Here is a 20,491-nt window from a genome sequence, read left to right as displayed (position 1 = left end):
CTTGTCTGCCTGTGGCTTTCTCACCTTCTTCTTGGGGTAGCGGGGGGCAGGGGCGGTAAGGGATATGTATGGATCAAGACCACCATATTGCCAAAGATTACTTAACAGTCACTGGATCTGTGAAGGTGTCTTCTCTTAGAGTAGTCCTTTCACATTAAAGATGCCCTAACAATGATGGAGCCAACATTAGTGTGCTACTGTTCGTTGGAAAATTACATTTCTCTTGGGTTATTTTTGTAATTTGCACTTGTCACTTAATATTTTTTGTGTAAAAGAAACAATGTTAGAATTAAAGCTGCTGTTGATCTCAATGCAATTACTATTTACTAGGTATATAAAAAAGGTTAATTAAAGAAATGTTTTTAAGAATTTCACGAATCTCAGGGTTGTATAGTGCAATGTATTTAATTATTTAATTTGCAGAGTACAACTATACTTGGTCTTACATCTAAAATTATAGCTACGGTGTTTAAGAAATTTCCATTGATAAGCCTTAAAAACAGTCTAATTTAACTTTTCTATAATTGTGAAATATTTTAAATCTATCCCACTTCGCAATTCATTGTGTCTGATTCTTTGTATGGCAGCATAGATACTATGGATGTGCAGCTATAAAATTCAGAAAATGTGGTTCTGATTTGGGTCAATTATATCAAACTATTTTTTCTCTCATTCATTATTTACTTATTTATTTTAATACAGTACAAGCTCCAGTCCCGAAACTTAACTGGATGATATCCGACATTAGCCATACGTAGAACAGACCCATTGAAATCAGTGGACAGAAGTGGTTCTGCTCTGAGTATGTCAGATTAGTTGAAATTTTTATGGAAAATTATTGGGGGTTACAATTCCGAGTTAAAGTTTGCAATGCACCTTTAATACTTGGATTCTTCTTAAAACGTACTATTTTTAAATAAAAACGAGTGAATGGCAGCATTTGAAAATCCTAAAGTTCTTGAAATCTTCAGGACTATTTTTGAAATTGCACATCAAAGACTTTTTTGTATTACTTTGCCTTTGGCAAAAAGATGGAGGAGCTCCTTTCCAAGCAAAACAAACAACCAAAAAACCTGACAGCTATCCTGGAAACAGAATGCCACCTGTATGTACAACTATAAAAAACAAAATGTTTGCTAAAAAGGACAGACGTTTCATTTTGTGAAAATGTTTTGTAAGGTCATTCAATATGCAGTCTTGTCTTGATATCAGTACAGTGCAGTCAGCTTCCATTAATGTTTCACTGTAGGTGTGGGGAACTTTTGTCCCTCCAGATGCTGCTGAAGTACTACTCCAGTCAGCCCTAGCCAGAATGCCCAATGGCCAAGGATGTTGGGAGTTATAATTCAGCAACACCTGAGGAACCAAAGGTTGCCCACACCTGTTCTATGGGCTGTTGCTTCTTCTTTGCCTTTGACAACAAGTCGTGTTAGCAGGTAGTCACATTGGCCGCCATGTTTTCCAGTCACCCTTGCTGCTACTGATCCAGGTTTAAGTTTATTGTATTGATTTACAAAGCCCAGAATAACTTGGGTCCAGGATATATCTAAGGGATTGCCTTAACCCTTTATAATCCAGCTTGATCACTAATATCATCTGCAGGAGCATCTTTGGTCATTTCCTGAGTTGGTGAGGCTCATTTGACATCAACAAAAAACCAAGCCTTCAGGGCCATCGGCCCAGGCCTATGCAACATCCTGCCAATAGAGATTCAGCCGGGCATATTCTGTGCCAACTTTTAAACATGCTGAAAACTTTTGGGACAGACCTATGCAAACAATTAAGAGTGCATTCACCACAATCGTCTATTGATGTTTATTTTTAATTTATTTTTGCTTTTGTTTTTAACTTGTAAAGTGATAAGCTTTACATTTTTATACTGTTAAAAACTGCTGTAATATATATTTAATGATACAGCAGTATATAAATATTTGTATAAATAAACAATAAATAAAGTGAAAACAGACCCACACGGCTATAACTGCCAATACACCTGCAAGCTTTTCTCAGCTGACACTAGAAATTTCTGCAGAATTTTGAAATTCCTGTTTTGCCAGCAAGGCACATAAGATACCCTCCAGTTGGTGCAAAGAGTTGCAGACCAGCCGGTATAGAGTGAAATCCAGTGCATAATTCACCCACAGAACAGAAAGCAAAATCCTTCTGAGAGGTGGGGGCCGATTGTATATAACTTTGCTGTACTGCATGCTCAAGACATAATGAATTTAGTGCCATCTAGAAGTGTGTGTGTTGGATATGAACATCTCTCCTTTTCGTTATTTAAAGAGATTTCTTTTTTCATTGACACGGGGGGGGCAACCATTGTACCATGGTTAAAATTTGGTAGAGGTGGCCAGGTCTGGATAAAAATGGCTAGAGGTTGGATCTAGCCCATGGGCTATATGCTGGGGATTTATGGATTAAGCAGAAGTTTACCACTTCACACTTCCTTAATGCCTCATCAGTAACGCAAAGGCTGGATATTTGCTTTGGCTAAATTATGTCTATCAGATAGAGCAGTTGGAGACGATCAACCTGCCATTGATAAAGATCTGAACCTGTCCTTGCTTTTTTCAAGATCTGCCCCTCTCTCAAGCTGGTCAATAATGTCAAGCTGTGATTTATTTTTTTAAGGGGGGAAATAAAACCTGTATTGTTGCTGGGGTCATGCAGGAAAATGTTATCCATGACAGCTGTCAGGAAAAGAGAGAGAGAGTTGCCTGGCTGGCAACAGAATTTCAACTGACTTGTTAACAAACACATTTCTGAGAGTCAGGATCCCTGTAGGCTTAGGAGCTCAGGAAGGAATATAGAACACTGTTCTGGCAAAAGAATAGCTCTCTCTTCACCTGACTGCAAATCTTAACAATCATGTTGAGAGTGAGATTGAAAGAGGAATTGCTTGCTTTCAGCACCTGTCTCTCAACCTTTACATCATCTCCAAGTAAGTTATTTATTCTGCTGCTTAAAGAATGATGCAATAATCGTAACAAATCAATTTCATTAAGGTAGCAGGAAATATTTCCTGAAGAATAATTCAATTTAGTCTACCGCCAGACTTGGAACAGGTTCACACATACACATACATCCCTTGATCATCAGATTACTTGACACTTGGCCAAATGTGTGAATTACCTCTGCTGAAAAAGTGTTTATCCATCACCACCCTGTTAATAAGTGATTGCTCATTAAGTACATCAGAAGCAGTGAACCCAACGGGAAGATGGCTGGAATGTCAGTTGCTACCAAAGGAGTGACAGAACTTCTAAAGGTGGGTTGCACAGAAGCAGCATACATTTCTTTGTATGTGTCTCCGCTGTAGAAAGTGCAGCAGGGATAATTGGTTGGGATGGCTACATCCAAAAATGTCTTAGTCCCCCCCCCCCCCAGAAAGTAGATTGTGAGCACCTGTAGTATCTTAACAGGAGCAGTGTTTCACAGACTTGGGGCTGCTGTACTGAAAAGTCTTCTCTGAATCATTATTCTAAACATTGTAACTTGAGACACTCGCCTTAACTGATTAAAAAGTACTGTGTGCCATAGATGTCAGTTTGGCTTCAAGTTATAGCAAAGATCAATGAGCCCCTCAATACCTGATACTTTAGGGGCAATCTTTTTTTCTGTTGAGGGGTCACATGCTTGTGGTAGATGGCACCAGAGCCATGAACAAAGGGGTTATTGCAAGTTTGGTGAGGGTTTAGGCTGCATGATGCCTGAGCTCCTAATTCCTGGATCCAGCAAGGGCTAACATCTAATGGAGAATCCCACTGTTGAATTAACCAGGCAAGGCCCATAATGGTCCCTAAATAGTGTAAGAAAGAAAGAAGCTTTGTGCCAGAGGGCAAATGGTTGAGCCCTCTGCCTCACCTGCCTGGTAGTGTGAAGGCCAATAGCTAGAAAGTGGCTCCTGGAAAGACCAGAGCCCTTTGTTTTCATTTCCCCATGGTGTTTCTCAAGAATATCATTTTAAGCAACATACTTGTCAACCACAACGGTGAAACATACGTGTCACTTTCTTCTTTAAGTTCTCTCCTTGTAGTTCATCAACATTATTTATGACTTGTCCAGATTTCTAGTAGAGCATTCTTTTAGCAATTTGCATTATTTATTGAAATGGCTTGCTCCTATGTGACATCATTTGTAGCAATTATGGGGTTTGGCATAATAGCTACGTGATGCCTCAGATGTTGCATGGAAATGAATGATGACAAAATCCTGTCCCGGTGGTTAACATTGATGCATTGCCGTGAACTTTAAGATCTCTAATACATTTGATTTTTCCTCATGTTTTCATAATGCTTCAGCACAGAAAGCAACTTTGGGGCTTAGGTCATATTCAAGTCATAGCATAATGTCTGGCACTTATCTGACATGTGTCTCTGTAGTCCTGTAATTCCAAAGGTGAATTGCTATCAAGTTTCTCCAATAGTTACTAAATTAAAATATAGAGAACAATAACGAGTCTGTAGCTGATATGAGTAGAACCATTCTGCCTCTTTTAAGTCTGATCTTGTGAGCAGCATTCACTGTTCTGCCATCATTGATATGCGATTCTGATCACTGAACTGAGATCCCCTGGATAGGGGTTCCTGAATAGAGGTGGGGATGAAATTCGATTCAGTTCACATTGAAAGGAGAAGCTGCCTAAAATCACACTGTCCAAACAATAAGAAAACTGAAACACAGCCATCCTTCAACATTCAGATTCCTCCAAATCTTTCAGTGTAGTTCTCTAGCCAAGTATTGTGTCCAAAAATGCATATACTGAGATAAGATGTGCATCATAATGCACATATTAGTGAACATGAGTGACAGCAGGAGAGGAAGATGGAATGGCAGGCAGAATGAGAGACATGTGGAGAGAGCCAGCTGAGCAGGAGAGTTAGTTGAGCAAGGCTGCATTCAGATGTAGGGTTTATTGTGTGTGTTTGCTGCTTACAGTGCTAGTGCTTCTGTCCTGATTTCCATCATTCTTTTACACTGAAGAAGCTTGTTGCCTTAGGAACTGTGGCTTTTTAGTCAATATACTGGCATGCCATGCTAAATTTTAAATATTGGGAAGAAACCGTATGCTGGTATACCAGCCCAAATTTTGACAGTGTGAAACTCCTGTGAATAGTGGTGTGTGCTGGTAGATGCAATTTGCCCCCCCCCTCCTTTTTGTAAGTGACAGTAAGAGGAGAATCTTACTCCTTTCTCTAGCTCAGGAGGTGGTGACAGCTGTATATTTGGGGAAATGTTAGGGGGAGTCTGAACTCAGCGGACCCGCTGAGTGATTTACCCAGTGGCCTCTAGGGGACAAGGCCTTTTCCAGTTTCAGTTTACAGTTTAAACTGAAAACTTAATAAAAAATATTCAAATAAAAGGCCTTTTCCAAATCTAGTACAGTGGTACCTCAGGTTACAGACGCTTCAGGTTATAGATGCTTCAGTTATAGACGCTTCAGGTTACAGACTCTGCATACCCAGAAATAGCACCTCGGGTTAACCCAGAAATAGTACCTTGCAGCGGCAGCAGGAGGCCCCATTAGCTAAAGTGGTGTTTCAGGTTAAGAACAGTTTCAGGTTAAGAATGGACCTCCAGAACGAATTAAGTTCTTAACCCGAGGTACTACTGTAGTGTGCTGGGGATTGAGCTAGGGAATAGTTTGCGTCAGGCAGTGTGTTGTTTGCATCTGTTTGTCTCGGGAGACCATGGAAGGGTGCACCTTCAGGGCTGAAGTCAAACTATTGGAGAGTTACAGCACCTACTTAGGCCGTGAGTGTCGATATGGGAGAGACACGATTCAAGTTACAAGAAAGCAAATTCTGGCAAAACACCAGGAAGAACTTTCTGACAGTAATTGCTGCTTGATAGTGGAACGGTCTCCCTCGGGAGGTTGTGGACTCTCCTTTCTTGGAAGTTTTAAGCAGAGGATGGATGGCCACCTGTCATGGATGCTTTAGTTGAGATTCCTGCATTTCAGGGGGTCGGACTAGATGAGCCTTGAGGTCCCTTCCAACTCTACAATTCTATGAGTCTGTGTTTTGTTGCAGCTAGGCAGGTGAAGGAGTGCAGTTGTTCTGATGTGGCTGCACCATGGCATTTCTCTCTGCGCTCCTCTTAGCAGTCATTTCTCCTCTAGTTGCTGCTGTGGATACATGGCCTGATTGTCTCTGCAAGGGATTCCCACATGGTGGGGTAATGTGTGCTATTGATTATAACACAATCCTCAGCCTGCTTAAGCATCCATGCTTTCAGTTAATGTAACCTGGTGCTCTCTGGCTGCTTTGACTACAGCTCCCATTAATCCCAGCAAGCACAGCTACACTGGTGTAGACAATATGGCCATGCTGACTGGGGCTGATACTTGTCGTCCAAAATAGTTGAAGGGCACCAGGTTGGCAAGGGCTGAAGGCATGTACCCTCACCCTGAGTTCAGGATAGTGAATCCATTTAGATGTATGCAAATAGGTTGGTCGCTGTCATCTAAAACTCCAAATATAATCACCCGATGATCTGTTTGTTCCCACTCTTTCAAGGGAAGATACAGGAAAGCTGCTAATGAGAGGGCAATTATTTCAGCTGAATGCACTATTTGTTTATAGCTGGTGAAGAAAAACAACAACAACCACCCTAGGTTAACCACACACTCAATGCAGTCTGGCAATTAAACAGTTCAATAGCAATAAAACAATTAGATCACATTGGTGGATTTCCATTTAAAGCTAATTAAAACAGTGTAAAAAGTGATTTGCATTAAGGGAAAACAAATGCAACCATCAATATGCACTATGTATACAAACAATGGCTCTGTATCTTATCGGTTTTTATGCAGTAATAATTTTAAATGTATTTATTTAAATGAATGCTAGCTGTCCTAGTAACGTTTCCTCTGCAGCCTTACCATCGCGGGTGAAAATGAAGATGAAGGAAGGCATTCTCTAAAGCAGAGGGCAAAAGAGAGACAGGGCAGCAGAGCACCCAGTTGCTCATTGCATCTTAGCAGTCGTTGATGCCAGAGAATCAATAGGAGCTAGGGAAAGAAGGGGAGCAACCACAGGGTAGGAAAGAAGGAAATGCTACACAGGGAGATAGCAAATTAATTCAGGTGAACGTCAAGTACACAAACCAATTAAAGCTAATCATGTTGAAATTCCATTGACACCACTGAGAGAAAGAACATGCTTCCCTATCCATGGGACTGAAAACTGCAAAGTGGGGTAGTGTGCAGGCTTCACATGCGTAAGAAATTGTCTTGCACTGAGATCAGTGGTCCCTCTAGCCAGTATTGTCTATTGACAGGGACTGGCTGGATACTGAGGAGGGGGCACTGGGAGAAGGTGGGGTTGGAGACTGAATTGGAATAAGGGACCAGTGAACTGGGGGACCCTGCAACAGCTGAAAGACAAGAGTCGGAGGCAGGAGGAGCTGCAGGACTGGAGAGTGAAGGAGAAGAGAGTTCTGCAGCTACTGGGATTTTCCCCAGCCTTGAGACTTATATCTGATGTGTGGACGGTCAATACAGAAGCTGATAGATATGCAATCATAGTTCTATGTCACATGCTCAAAAATGGTTACCGTTTTCCCACCACCAAGGTGGGAGACTTGCCCACTGCATTTCAGTACATTAGATTGCTTGTTAGTGACTTGGCTAGGTTAGCGGATATTAAATTGCATCTCTGATATTAGCATCGGCTTCAGTTCTGAGCTAAAAGCACCTTTGGCTACCTATTGAGTGAATGGGCTGTGGGCACTTGATGAGGTAGTCCTATAGCTAAAGCTAAGCAGATATGGTCCTTTAAGCTGCCTGGATGGAAGACCACCTGGGAACCTTATGGTCCATTTCTAGCTGTTAAATCAGCAGTTTGGAGGTGATAAATGTTTATTTCTGTCATGAAAAGAGTCACTTGCTGATTTCTGTATATCAGACCTTTATTAAAAGCATACAAACAGGTCAGCCCCTTACACACACACACTTGATTATCCACAAGTATATATGAATGGTTCATGTGAAAGTGTAAAAAATGAAACTACATTGCAAATGTAGAAACTGCCTAATGCCCGGTGGTCATATTATTTGTCTGTCTACCCTGTTACATTCAGAACCTTTTCTGACCAGCCACTCCTGTGCACATAAATACAAAATCTTTGCCTCTTCCTTGAGACAGAAACATTTCCTGGTCCTGGAGAATTTCATGGTATTCCCACAGTTGCCACTGTGTGGAGATGTTGTGTCATAATCCCATCCAGACTGTGAATATTGCAGACGGCTCAAGGCTCAGTTGAATTGTCATTGTCCAAAGTGCTTTTCTTGCCAATTCCATCGTATCATATTCTGAAAAGCTCTGCCTGCATCTTCCTATTGAACCAATATATCAGGTGATACAGAATTTCTTACAAACAGCATGTGGCCTGCAATGTTAGGTGTATTTACCTGGGAGTAAGCACTGAACCCAGGGGAACTTGCCTCCATGTAAACATGCATAGGATTACATTTATAGCAATTTGCAAGTTGGGATGCTGTCTGTATTTATCACATTTGTAAATGGGGTGTCATATTTTTCACACACTCCTCGAAGAATTGTTCATTTTTATTTTTATTTTTAAAAAGTGTGATGGTAGATTGCAAGTATTACCGTATATGCATTTCAACTCTGCTTTTCTATCAAGTGGACACTCAGATATCTGTATCAGTTGTGGATTTGCCTTCTTGATTATAATCAAGGCAAAGTGTTATTTGCTTTGCTTTTTCCCTGGCACAGTAAGTGGAGGTTGCATTCAGAATCCAGAGCAGCGGTTCAAGTGATAGATCTTACTATCTATCCAGGAAGAAAGCAGCATTACAGTCATGACTCAACAACAAATAAAACAAAATGTAACAAAGGTGAGAACAAGCAGACCCTTCACAAATATTATTGGGATACTGATATACAGAGGGTGACAAAGAGCAGAGGTAAACCCTCTGCTTTCCTCTCCTCTTCCTCAGCCAGCTCTTTGGAAATCCCTCCCTAGAAAAGCTAGACTGGTTTCCTCCTGGCTGTTCTTCCACCAGCTGAAGATAGTTTTATTCTGACAGGATTTTACGGACTGGCTGTTGTTGTTTTTTAGGAAAAGGCGTTTGAATTATGTGCTATTTTTCCTAGCTGTATATTAACAGATTTTTTTATATTGTGTTCATTCTATTATAGTTTTATTACTTCTTAACTGTTATCTTTCATAGGTTTTTATGAAACATATTCTGTATTTTAGCTGTGTGTTTTTTAATTTGTGTAAGTTGCCATGAGTCCTGGTCTGCATAAAGACATTATTATTAATAATAATAATAATTACAGTCGTACCTTGGTTCTTGAATTTAATCCGTTCTGGGAGTCCATTTGACTCCCGAAACAGTTTGAAAACCAAGGTGTGGCTTTCAATTGGCTGTAGGAGCTTCCTGCAGCCGATTGGAAGCTGCATAGGATGTTCGGCTTCCAAAAAATGTTCACAAACCAGAACACTCACTTCCGAGTTTGCAATGTTTGCGAGCCAATTAGTTTGACAACTAAGGCTTTTGACTACCAAGATATGACTATATTGTTTCCTTGCCACTGCTGCCAGTTCCACTCAGTAGTTTTCCTGGACTTTGGCAAGCAAACACACACACATAACATAAAATTCCATGTCTGGGGAGATTTGTCTGCACAAAAGTTCTTAGGAGCCACAAACAATACAGTGAAAGCACCTGGCTAATATTAATGGCAATATTAGTATTGTGTTGTATCTGATAGCACTGAAACCAAAGATGATTATAGCCTTCCAATTTACATACACACATCTATCTAAACAAACCTTTTCCTGTATATACAGGGTGGCATCTGAGGTTGTGCGAGTGGACTTCTGCTTATGCAACAGCACTTCCCCCCCTTTTCCTCCTGCAAAACCCCCACCCCATTACAACCTGTAGGTTTCTCATTATTTCTGTTAGTTTATTGTTCTCTTGTATATTCAAGTTCGGACAAGCCATCCTGATTTCTTGTAATTAATTATGTATCCTGCTGAAATCCCACCAAATGCTTTCTAAAACGATTAAAAACAACACCATTTCTTGATCTTGTTAGATGGTCATAAAATTAGCAATGACGCTATATAGAGGTTAATTTAAAATATTGTTACTATTCTAATTATAATTGCATTTCCTCCGTCATTACTAGGGGCCACTCAACAGATAAAGGGCAGCCTTTTCTTGTACTCTCTGAAGTGGACTGTAGTCCACGAAAGGATACACAGTAAAAGATTGGCTCATCTTTCAAGATGTCACAAGAATCTTTGCTGAAATCAATTTTTTGTGGCAATTGCTGTAATTAAAATGCAAGAAAACACAAATTTCAGAAGCCGAAAAAGAAGAGTGCAAGAACACCACCACCACCCTCCTTTGTCTCCAAAAAAGGTAAAGGGACCCCTGACCATTAGGTCCAGTCATGATCGACTCTGGGTGGGGTTGCGGCGCTCATCTCGCTTTATTGGCCGAGGGAGCCGGCGTACAGCTTCCGGGTCATGTGGCCAGCATTACTAAGCCGCTTCTGGCAAACCAGAGCAGCGCACGGAAACGCCATTTACCTTCCCGCTGGAGCGGTACCTATTTATCTACTTGCACTTTGACGTGCTTTCGAACTGCTAGGTGGGCAGGAGCTGGGACTGAACAACGGGAGCTCACCCCATTGCGGGGATTTGAACTGCCGACCTTCTGATTGGCAAGTCCTAGGCTCTGTGGTTTAACCCACAGTGCCATCCACGTCACTTTTGTCTCCAAAAGGAACCCCAAATAAAGATGTCTTGCAGCATGAGATTTAAAGCTTTAATTGCTCATGTGCTGTTAGCAGTAAGAGTGATGCTGGAAAGATTAGAAAGTAGCAATTGCAGTTAAACCACCTGGATTTCCAAGCCAGGCTAAAAAGTACCAGCACCAAAAAGTAACGAAGAACTCTAATACAGGAGAAGCCTACATGACACCCTCCAGATGTTATCGGACTACAACTCCCATCAGCCACAGCCAACATGGCCAATGTTCAGGGATTTGGGGAGTTTTTGACCACAACATCTGGACCGTGTCATATTGCTCTAATAGAACCAGCAGCAAGGTGTTTCCCCTTCTCAACTTTCAGTTGTCGATTATTTAACACCGCCTCCGTCTAATAACTGAGCTGAACTTAAAAGCATCACAAGAAAGATGTCCCATCCGCAAGTGGTTTAAATTGCTCTGCTAGCAAGCATTCCATTGACTTCCCAGAAACGGGAAGGTTGGATACCTATCTAAAATGGCCTGGGCAGTCAATGCGTCCATGATGGTTTCTTTTTTTAAGGAGACAGCTATGCCAAGCTACCACTTAGCATAAATAAAATGAGTTCACACACCAATATATTTAATCTAAAAGGGACAGGCTGCATTTTTCTATAAATAAAAATGAAATGGCCATGCTTTTGATTCATTAGATCCTCTCAAGTCATCTAAGATTACTTAAGGCTGCAGTGACTGTGTCACAGTATAAACCTATGCATATGCCCTCAGAAACAAACCCCGCTGAGTTCAGTGGGGCCTAAAGGTAAAGGGACCCCTGACCATTAGGACCAGTCGTGACCAACTCTGGGGTTGCAGCGCTCACCTTGCTTTATTGGCCGAGGGAGCTGGTGTACAGCTTCTGGGTCATGTGGCCAGCATGACTAAGCCGCTTCTGGCGAACCAGAGCAGCACACGGGCCTAATCACTGGCAAAGTGCATAGGATTGCCACCACAAACTTTGAGCCTGGCTACTTGATACACTCACCACAGGCTACCAGGCCCATCACACAGGGGCAAATATACTATGAAACTAATGAAGTTTAAGCTTCAGGGCCCCTAATCCCAGAGGGGTCCCAGAAAAGACTTTAGTCCACGTTGTTTAAAATTTGGGGGGTCTGGTAGATCCAAATGGAGCCACACAATTCAGATTGATTAATTTTTGGTTGTATATAGTTCAACAATCACAAGGTTTTGAGAGTCAGTCGCACAGATGTTGTAAAGGTGTGCTGGTCTGTTGTGGAACAACTCCACTGAAGAATGTAACAGTAGCTACCCAGACCTCTTTGCTGGTTCTGAAGGCCCCCCCTTAACAGTTCAAGCTTTAGGGCCCCCAAAATGTAGGTCCGCATTGCCATTATGTCTGTCCAGTTTCAAAACAACGGAGGAGGGCCAGATGGGGCTCCTATATGGGGAAAGTCCCTCTCGTAGCTGGAAAAGTCATACAGTTGGGGAGGAATCCCTCAACCCACTTTGCCCCGTGGCTCTTGTGAGGGGTGGCATATGAGTCTTTGTGTCTAGCATTGGGGAGTAACCCCAGTGGCAGAGATGGGCATTGTATTGGCTCAAAAAAGGGATAGCACTATTTTTAGGAAAAACAATATGGAGTCTTGTGGCACCTCAAGGACACATATATCATGGCATAAGCTTCTGTGAACTAAAAGTCTGCCTCATCAGTTGCATGAAGTGTTATTCTGAGTTACAGGTATAAAAGCAGAGACATCACCTTGCAGACAAAGGTCCGTATAGTTAAAGCTATGGTTTTCCCAGTAGTGATGTATGGAAGTGAGAGCTGGACCATAAAGAAGGCTGATCACCGAAGAATTGATGCTTTTGAATTATGGTGCTGGAGGAGACTCTTGAGAGTCCCATGGACTGCAAGAAGATCAAATGTATCCATTCTTAAGGCAATCAGCCCTGAGTGCTCACTGGAAGGTCAGATGCTGAAGCTGAGGCTCCAATACTTTGGCCACCTCATGAGAAGAGAAGACTCCCTGGAAAAGACCCTGATGTTGGGAAAGATGGAGGGCACAAGGAGAAGGGGACGACAGAGGACGAGATGGTTGGATAGTGTTCTCGAAGCTACCAGCATGAGTTTGACCAAACTGCGGGAGGCAATGGAAGACAGGAGTGTCTGGCGTGCTCTGGTCCATGGGGTCACGAAGAGTTGGACGTGACTAAACAACAACATACACACATCACCTTTACCTTTACACACATCACAGCAGGCCCTAAACAATGTGATGCCTGTGGCAAAGGACAAGATGGTGCCCCATCCCATGCCCAGAAGCTGACTGGACAGGTAGTTGAATCTTACTTCAACATGGGAGATGAGACAGTATGCTCCACCACATTTGGGAGCATCAAACTAGCTTAGGGAATGTATAACAAGCCATGGGGGGAACATAACTGTTGTCCAACCACTTCTCCAGTCCTCCTGTTTATCTGCTTGTCTGAGGTGGCCACCTCACTCAGCCTACAGGTAGAGGTTTAAGGGGAAGCAGAATTGTAATAAAATGAGGTCAGATGCAATATCACACAGTATTTCCCTCTGGCCTCACAGTTTGCAAATGCACACATATACCACCATGTGTATATGACTGCAATTCATCATAAAGCTTCATGCAGCTGATGAAGTGGACTGTAGTCCCATATAAACTTAGGCCATAACAAATGTATTTGTCTTTAAGGAGCTACAAGGCTCCTTGTTGTTGCTGTAACAGACTAATATTGCTGCCCCTCTGAATTTTCTTAGTGGTGCCAATGAAGCCCCGGATAGTTGAATAATTTTATTTATTAGTACAATGCGTAGCTATGAGGCCATTTAAAAACAGAAGTAGATCGTTGGATTATGATTGAAAGATAGTAGAAATTATGCACCACAGAAACAGAGCAGATGCAATATGGGGATTGTTAAACAGTTAATAGATTTTGTCTAGCATCTGCTTAAAGGCCTTAACAGCAGGGATATCTATTGCACCACTGACTAAATTCCACTCTTTCCTTCTCTATCTAGTGGGAAGGGAAGATGAGCAGGGACAAAAAATGGGCAGGTAGATTTTTCAGCTTTGCACTCAAAAGAAAATGAGCAGGAAATGGAATTCTTAATTTCCATTTCAGAGAGCCATATATAGATTTTGGCCGTGTCTATAGCACAAGGCATTCTGATTCTTTTCTGTGCAGTTTTAATTCACAGGTTTGTGTCAAGGTTTTACCTCATGTTACCTGATTCTTCCCTACTTCTGCTTTTAATGTGTGTTTTTCTTTCACTTGTTTACGGGGACAATCACCTGTGCCCCACCATAAAGCCTTCTTGAAGGCTCAGGGAGCCCTCCCAAATGCTCTGGGGCCACCACCACAATTGTACAAGAAACAGACCACTAAAAAAAAACAAAACAAAACAAAAAAAGAAACAGACCACTAATTGGGTTAGGAGACAATTTATAGGTAACACAGCATCATTCACATGCATTTTAATATGTCAGCTTGGATAGTTGAGAGCCAATGTGGCACACAACACAGTGTCTCACATTTTCAAGCCTTCCATCCCACTGGGGCACAGCACATTTGGCAGCCATTTTCTCAAATGATGGTTAATATAAAGCCTCTTTACACAGAAGTAAGTTCTAGTGAGTTCAAATGGCTTATTTCCAAGTAAATGTGCCAGGAGTGCAGGATAAATAACTTGGGTTTGTTTTGTATTTCCCAGCATTCGGTTATACTTCTAGAATGTATATTTGGCTTAAAATGGGTTTGCTGCCATTTTCTGTTCTACATCAAACATATTCACAACTGATCCATTTCAGATTAAAAGGTGTTTGTGAAAATCTCCTAATTGCAAATGTCATAGCATCACGCTGCCAGACACATACACGGATTCACAGATGTCTGAAACTGTAAACTGCACAGGTCAGATGACTGTAAAAGGAAGCTCAGATCTTTTTACTGCAGAATTCTAGAGGTACCAGTCAGAGAAAAATGTAAGTATGTCCAAATTCTTGCTGAAAAACTATTTTAAATTGTCCACCCAAGGCCTTAATCATGGAAAAGGAAAGTAAGGATTCCTTGAGCTTCAATGTTCTGTTTATCAGCATTCATCTTGATTTGCTTGCAAAAAGCTTCTTCTGTAGATAGACTATCTAATGTCTTTATTAAGTATTTGTTTTGATTTGTTTATGGGGTGGTTATATGACAATGAGCATTCATCCTGTTTGCTCTGTGGGGTGTCAACATGTCTTCTCATTAATCATTCACCCCACACTTTTCATATCTCTATCAATTTCCCGATTGCAAACATTTGTGTGTGTCTGTGTGTGTGTGTGTGTGTGTGTGTGTGTTTTAAACGTGGATTTGTTGCACTATGGCAACAGGGTTCTTTAATTCACTAAACTGCACAAACGTTAATTTCAACTATGTGCTTGAATCCCTTCCACAAAATAGTTGGTCTGCAGACACCCTAAAATGTGTATTCTTGCGCAAAGCAATGCAACCAAAAATTTCCTCAGTTTATGCTTCCCAGCATCTAACACTATGTATGATTTTGCTTTGGAGAAATACGGAAGTGATGCTCTTTATCAGATGGATGGACGAGGCATTCCTCCCCATGTGTACCTTTTGCAAAGGGGAGGCAGGGCTTGTGGGACAGGCTCATCATAGCAGCCTTGATCATATAATGAGGGAAGGATTGAAGTGGAGAGACAAGGTTGTTTCTGCATACTTTAGAAAAGGCATGAAAGCTTAAATGGGGGAATCAACTGAGTGCAGCAGTTACTGTAACAATTAAGCTGACATGATGAAAAGAGGGAGCAGAGAGGGTGGGACAGATCATCCACCCCCACAGAATGCCTGCATGGGCAGGTGGCAGTTTTGAGCCATGCCTCCTGCCAGCAGAAGATAATGGAGCTCAGCTACAAAGCTCCAGTGAGACACAGAGGAGTTTGGGTGGGGAGGCAGATGTCTTTTTCTAAAGTTAAGGAAACACAAACAGATTAGCTGACTATACCAGCTCAAATAGGAAATGGGAGACAATGGATCGTGGAAGCTAAAGCCATGATAGGTGGTGGAAGCAGTGATGGAGAACATGTAGCTGGTACAGTCCTACATTCATAGCTGCCTTATACTTACTAAGACCATTGGACCATGGGGCTCAGTATAGTTTACAGTGACTAGCAGAGAGGGTACCTGGCGGCAAGTCCCACTGGTGTATACGATTCCACTGCAGATGCTAGCACAGGCATCCCCAACCTGCGGCCCATGGCCTACAACTCCCATGATCCCTAGCTAACAGGACCAGTGGTCAGGGATGATGAGAATTGTAGTCCAAAACATCTGGAGGGCCGAAGGTTGGGGCTGCCTGTGCTAGCACAAAGTCTGGCAGACTCACAGCTCCAAAGTGCAGTGGACCAAAGCCTCTGCAGCCAATCCAATGGTCAGGGCACCTAGAGGTCAGTCCAGCACAAGCTCAGACCCAAAGAGCTCCCTGGAACATCCAAGCCATGGTTTGGGCAGTGGGAAGTTGAGCAGAGACAGCCCCTCAGCTCTGTTGCCATTTTATATGTTGCATGGTGATTGGCTTGCATCTGGGCCTGTAGAGGCATGTGACCTTCACCTGCTCCAGCTGAAGAATCACACACCTCCTCCCAGAGCTAGCAAGCCCCACCTGGCCAGCTAGGGAGCTGGGCTATGGGCCCTTGTCTGCCTCAGAGTCCTGGAGCACCACTCCCACTGCTCCCTACGCCTCAAAGCCTGCTGTGTTCATGGAAACAGGGGCCCCTGCTGCTCTGGTTCCTGTGCACTGACTGCTACTCTTTGTCACCCTGAGAGTACTTCCCATACCAGCCTCTCCTTCCCCATCCCCAGCTTGCCCCAGTCCTGGCTACACCCCTCGCCAGGATCCCCTTCCTCTTCCCAGCTGTCCTGCCAGTTCATGACACAGAGACTCTTCAGAATTTCAGATCCGAGTCTCCCTCAGCCCTACTTGGAGATGCCAGGATTGAACCTGGGTTTCTCTATGTGCAGTTATGGTTCTCCTACTGACAAGTTGTGCTCCATGTATCTAGTGCAGTTTGTGTCTGATCAGAGGACACTCCTACAGATGGATTTGAGGAAAATCATCCTCACAACCCCCAGCTCACCAGCCGCTGCTGAATGTCCAGGGCAGTTCAGGCCTTGTGGGGTCCAGAAATTCTGCATGCTGAATTCTGCATGCTGCTGGTTAAGTTATTCAGAAATTGGTGTTCAGGAGAAGTGAACAATGCCAAATGCTGAAAGACGTGCAGAATGGCAACATAAAGAACTTCTGTAAGCTGCTGCAAAATGCAGTTGACAAATATCATCCGCCAGAGTCTTTCCAGATGAAGCATGTGAACACAGGTAGGTGAGGGCTCACCTTCACTTCCACTTGTTCAAGTGGTTTTGCCTTGGAAAACTCAATTGTTTTGTCTATTTTCCCTGGAAAACTCAATTGTTGTTTGGGGGAAAGTGGCAGGCCAAATGAAAGTGTGGATGGCTCCTAATTTCTGAAGTGTCCCATATCCCACCACGAGAGTGACTGGTCTTCTTCCCATGATACATCATGGCTTGGACTGCTAAATTCTGTCACCCTCTGCCCTTTCTTAGTTGACCTGGTTTACTCTACCAGGCTGTTTGCGTTTATGTAACTCAAAAAGACATCTGCCACCAGCCACCCCCCGAAGTTCTCATCTGTGCCTCAGTGGAGTTTTGCCGTTGACTGCTATCCTATTTATATTAATTGAATGCACTGTATTCTCCATACACCACTGATTGGCCTAATTTATTTCAGTTCCTTAAAGGCCTGGGATTTTCCTGTTTGCCCTCGCTGCATTGTTTTTACTCATTTGGCTCCAATTAGCCTCAGCTAACAAAAATACATTATCCTGAGCCTCTCCTTAGCAGTGCTGTTTCTAATGGCACAATTTGTGATTTATTTATTTTAATTTTTAAAGAAGTCTTTAATGTAAAGATATTAGGAATTAAGTTACATATCTCTAGTGGGGAAGAGAAATATTAATTGCAAGCACCTGGGGTCCCCCTATCTTTAAAGAAGAGTTGTGATTTTTAACTTTAACTAATAAACGTTGACAGAATCAGTGAGCTATCAGCACCATGTGTCAGGCCTTTGTGAGGGGCAGATCATCCCCCTTGCTTGGTTTGCTGAGGAAGTGCTTGAATTTTAGCACCCAGACTTGGTATATTTTTCAACTATCTTTCAGCACCAGGATGTTGCTGTGGGAAAGAGATGAACTGTCCCTTCTAAGTTACTGGATTGTTTTCCTTAGCTAGCCAGGTGAAAAGGAATTGCATGCCTAGCCGCAGAGTCCCCGCCCCCAGGGAGTCTGGCTAACTGGAGAGATGAATGGACACGGCAAGTGGCTGGGATTTAAAAGGCCACAGCTTTACTGATTTCAGGTGTAGGTAAACTTTGGCATAGTCATTGGGCATTGGGCATGTATCCCTCTCAGTCCCCGGCATGAGAGGGTCTAACTGGGGAAGAAGAGACCATTGCAAAACACAGGTTTATGCAGATGGTGCCAGTCTACTGTTCATGCCTGGAGAGCAGACCTGAGTGAAGACTGCAACACCAGATTCGCTCCCCAAGCACCACTCCCAGGCAGCCGCGGATTGGCTGAATTTGAACTGAGGGCCTGGCAGTGCGCACAATGCTCTTTGGCAGCTGGAGAGGAGTGGCCACGGCCACAAAAACAGGGCTAGGCTCCGAGGGCGCCATGGCAGGTTGCAACCGCTGCTGACTGCTGAATTGGGTAGGCGGCCATTAAAAGAGAAAGACAATTGCTGAGGCCGTTTGAGGCCTCAAAAAATTAACCCACAAGCTTCCTCTGCTCTGAGGCTCTTCTTCCACATGGCACCACCAAATAGTACATTTGAGTCTCTATTTGTGCCATATTGTGTAATTTAGTTAATGTAAATAATAATAATAGTAATAATAATAATAATGCACAGAAGTGTTAAGTGTATGTTTTAGCTAATATAGCATGCATATCTTGCATCGCACAACAATTTAAACATGACAACTTTAATTTCACATTTTGTAAAACTTCCCTGCTCCTGCCTGTGTTTTGAGTAGAGCTGGATAAATCTGTCAATAATGGCTTCTCTCTGTTTCTCTCCCCTTCCCCAGTCTTAAGTTCACTTGTCCACATTTTTTTTTAGTTTGCAATTGGTTTTGTGAAGAAGGGAAAAAGTACTCATGAATATTGGTTTGCATTTTAATATAAGTGTATCCTGAGACACACGTTTTTGTATGCAATTTGCCTATAACACACATTTTTGCAAACAATTTTCATCAGTATAATACATTTCTGAATGCTTTTTACAGACCAGTGTAAAAATGATATTGATAGCCTATCATTTTAGGATACTATGGTCAATCAACAGGGTTTCCTCCTAGCATAGAGCATTCGTTAGGGTGTACAAGGCAGGTTCTGTGCCAAAAAGAGACTGTAATGGATTCAGATAATCCATATCTTCTAATATGGATTGTGGGTGGATTTTGTAGGGGGTGGGGTGGAGAAGGACACAGTCTCCATCAATACTGGAATAAAATGTTGTGTGTACATTGTCTATAGATGGAAAGTGCATTAGAAAAAAGAGATTTAAGTCAGGGGTGAGGAACCTATGGCGTTTCAGATGCTTTTGGACTCCATCAGCTACAGCTAGCATTGCCAATGGTTAGGGATTATGGGAGTTGGAGTCCAGATTGCCATCCCTGATTTAAGTAGCAAGATTATTTTCTTCAGTAGCTTAAAAAAACCCACAAACCTTTGTATGTAGCTAGCATGTAACCTCTGAGACCCACCTTCAGTTCACGTGAAAAACCGTGGTGAGTGGCTGCGGATACTTCCATGAATGCCACCAGCGGAGGAGAAAAAAGTTTTGCAGTTTTCTTTTCAAAGGGTTTCTGTCACTGTTCTTGCTGAATTGATCATCTTAATGGGATATGTTTGGAAAGGATCCAAATTCTAATTTTGGAAATTGAATTGTTTTAGTGATTAAACAAAGTAACCGAGGGCATCACCCTATTAAATAAGATATTTCATGCATGTGATTAATTGTAATCTCAATGTAAATCCTTTTGATTTAGAGATTAATGTTGATTCTTTGCTTTGAGTTTACTGTCCATTTGTTTTGTTAATTAAAATTAAAGATAGAAGACAGATAGCTGTGGAACCTCTTCAGGTTGTTGATGCCCACTTTATTAAATAGGACATTTCCCATTACTATCCTCAAAAGTAATGGGCTTGGTATAACTATATTAACCTTCCTGGGGAGCAGCATCAGTGAACGAGGGAAGTTTGCACTCATTTCTTCTGATTGTAAAGCATGTCACATTTCACATCACTTTAAAAATAACAATAGACAGCCTTTTGGTCTCCAATGCAGTTTTCTTCCTTCAAAAGAAAGCCAATGTGCTTGAAAAATATATCACTTTAACAAAGAGGGTCATTTTCCCCTTGTGCAGCTTAGTTTATGGCTTCCGTATTAAATAGCCATCTAAAGCAACAACAGTTTATTGCAGAATGGTGTGCTGCTTTTTCATTGGCATCGTGTGTTGAAAATCCACCCACTACTGCTACAAAGTGGTTCTGTGATCATGGGGGAAACTGAAAAAATAATAAACTTCAAGCTTATTTTATTGAAAAGTGTATCTGCCTTGCT

This window comes from Podarcis gaigeae (genome assembly GCF_964106915.1).
Source record: "Podarcis gaigeae genome assembly, chromosome: 4".
In the NCBI taxonomy this organism is placed as follows: domain Eukaryota; kingdom Metazoa; phylum Chordata; class Lepidosauria; order Squamata; family Lacertidae; genus Podarcis; species Podarcis gaigeae.
Note: the sequence above shows the minus strand (reverse complement) of the source record.